The 2,706-nt window shown below is 65.1% G+C and overlaps 1 long non-coding RNA gene across 6 annotated transcripts in view; it reads left to right on the top strand.

The window, feature by feature from the left end:
* LOC144231625 (uncharacterized) overlaps window positions 1-2,311 on the top strand; it is a 6,165-nt gene extending 3,854 nt beyond the window's left edge. For all 6 annotated transcript variants that reach the window (XR_013335120.1, XR_013335118.1, XR_013335117.1 and 3 more), the window contains one exon: window positions 240-2,311. This is a non-coding gene — a long non-coding RNA (uncharacterized LOC144231625). The remainder of the gene's footprint in view (window positions 1-239) is intronic.
* Window positions 2,312-2,706: the final 395 nt, after the last annotated feature.

The raw sequence follows: 2,706 nt of genomic DNA, 5'->3' as shown, positions 1-2,706 counted from the left end.
CCCGGTCGGTGCAGGGTGGGGGGGAATCCCTGCCCCCAGCCCCCCAGCCTCAGGCCCCCGGGCGCGGACCAGCCCTTGCAGGCGGGAGGAGAGAGCGTTCGCCCTCTCGGCTGCCGTCAACCTCCTGTCCACCCCCCCGGCTGGGAGCCTGCACCGTGACGTGGCCGCTGTGAGGGCAGGACTTTAGAGACCTTTATATCGAAAGTACTCCTTTTGTGCAACTTCTTTTCTGATTATAGGAGGACCGGGGATCTGCGCAGAAAAGCAGGGGAAGCGCAGAGGGGAGCTTTTCCGCATCTGCGGCCTCGGCCCCGCCCCCAGCTCCGGGCTTATGGTGAATGTGAGGCTGCGGTTTAATGCCCACGTTGCGGCCACCTCGGAACCCCTTACAATTGTGTCACGTTTTATGATCTTCCACTGTGTCCAGCTGCGCGTTTTATCACATGCTATTTCATCTTTATAGACTTCCCCACGTTGTGAGGTAGGCGAAGGCAAGAACGGGGCCCCCGCTGAGCAGGGCAGGAAGGGGCGGCGCCCCTGCCCGTGTGTGGCCTCGGCCCCGGCTGCCTTGCTCCTCCCGCACTTTGCCGCCGCCCGTCCTGGGAGTGAAGGAAGGGCCTCGGCACAAAGTGCCGGTTTGCTGTGGGCAAATGGAGGGAATGTAGGAAAGTGGACGGAAGGGGGTGGAGAGGGCGCGGGGCGGGGGTGGGAGGAGAGGGACAGGGAGGGAAGGGGTCCGAGAAGGGAGCCCGGGGGCTTGTGGGACAGGCTGAGGAGGTGCGGCCCTCGGGCCCTGGCGGCCCCGCAGCCGCTGGGTGTCCTGCTGCAGCTCACCTCCGCGCCGCCGGACACTGACAGAGGCCGGCTTGTGTGTTGGGCACCGTGCAAGGCGCTGCCCCGGAGGCCGGGTGACGACCTGCGCGCGGGGACAGAGCAGAAGAGAGCTGGACCTGCGCCCCGGCTGTGGAACCCCGAGAACTCGCTTTAACCTCTCCCAGCCCCTCCCCCCCAAGTGTGCTGGGAGCCCCTGGGACACAAACACCCGTCCCCCAGGAGCGCGGCCGCCCAGGGCCCTGAGGGTCACGCGTCGGGGGGGCTCCCCGAGGAAGAATGTGGGCAAGGCCGTTCCATACCCAGAGGGATGGTACAGGCCACTCTTTCCGGACCTGCGGGCGTGCCAGGGAGGGCCTGGGGGGAGGGGGTCTGTCCCTCCAGGCCCCTTACCCCCCAGCTCCTCCCTCACCCCCCACCATGGTCTTGGCATCGCCACCTTCATGAGCTGAGGGGTCCTGGGGAGCTGGGTCCGGAGGAGGAGGGATTGGCTAAGGTCAGGTGCAGGAGGTGCAAGGCGGGTGTGCCCCGCAGGAAAAGCTCCTCTCGGGGCGTGAGTCCCCGTGTCTTCGAGGAGGAGTCGTGTGGAACAGACGACCCGGTGGGGCCCTTTAGAGAAGTCGCTTACTTCTGGAAGGCTGGTTTCAGGTGGGCCAAGGACGTTCAGACTGGGCCTCAGAGGCAAGCCAGGTGGGTTGTATTCCGCTGGGCAGCCATAGGCCGAGGGAAGGCAGAGGCCAGAGAAGGCCGGAGACTCCAGTGTGGGAAGGCGTGAGGTGTCGGGGAATAACGTCAGCTCACAGGACAGAACCTTCTGGGTGCTGGGCTCCTTTGAAGCTCGCGTACGTTAATGCGCGTCATCTTTAGGAGCACCATATGAGGTGGGTAACTGTAGTGTCCTGACCTCACAGACGGGCAGACTGAAAGACAGAGACGCTGATAACTTCCCTGAGGTCACACAGCTCATAGGTGGTGAAGCCGGAATCTGGAGCAAGGCTGTCGGTTCCGGAGTCTTGATGTCACCACTGTAGCATCCTTTCCTGCTGTTCCCAGGAAGCGTCAATGACTCCTGGGCCGGGCTGGGGGCCACCAGGGACCCAGACATGTGAGACCATTCTGGAAAGGATCTCTGCGGGCCAGGGCAGCTGTTGGGATGTGGAGGGAAGGTGGGGCTGTCTGGTCGGCATCGTCTGGAGCCCAGGCAGGAGTGGGGGCGGTGGAGAGGCCTGCGGGTGGAGGGCTCGCTCTCCCCGGCCCTTCCGGCCCCGGGAGGGTCGGGGCTCAGGGTGCGGGCAGTCAGGCGCTCCACCCGGAACTCAGGATGCCAGGACTTTAGGACTCACTTCCTGCTCGACTGTTCTGTGGTCTTGGCTGTAGCTCCGCTGCCCCTCGTACCCGGTCCCTGCCTATCGCTGTTCCCAGCCTCTCCATCCGGTGTATGAACTACTGAATTTCCTTCCAATAAACCTTCTCTGTTTTACGTGGCCTGGAGGCCGTCCCCGTCCTGGAAGCCAGAGGCTGGGCTGCAGAGAGGTCGCTGATGGTGCGAAGGTCCAGGCGCGGGAGGCCCGGCAGCTCGGGTGCAGACCTGTGCATGGGGGCGGAGGGGAGCTGTCCCTGAGCAGGCTAGGGGTGAAGTGGGGGGGAGGTGGAGCAGTTGCCCGTTCAGGGCTGGGCCTGGGGCAGGGCTCTGAGCCAGCAGCACGGAGATGGGGCGGGGGCACTTGGAGGCCCTGGAACGCACCTGAGAGGGCGGAGAGGCAGCATGGACAGCGCCTGCCGGGAGTCAGGCGGGAGCCGGAGGGAGGGGACCAGGGAGGCAAGATGCCGGCTTCGGGCCGGCATCCTGTGACCCTCGTCATCCGGGAGGAACCT

The sequence above is a fragment of the Crocuta crocuta genome, unplaced genomic scaffold, assembly GCF_008692635.1.
Source record: "Crocuta crocuta isolate KB4526 unplaced genomic scaffold, BGI_CrCroc_1.0 scaffold528, whole genome shotgun sequence".
Classification (NCBI taxonomy): domain Eukaryota; kingdom Metazoa; phylum Chordata; class Mammalia; order Carnivora; family Hyaenidae; genus Crocuta; species Crocuta crocuta.
Note: the sequence above shows the minus strand (reverse complement) of the source record. Positions and strands in the feature narration are given on the sequence as shown.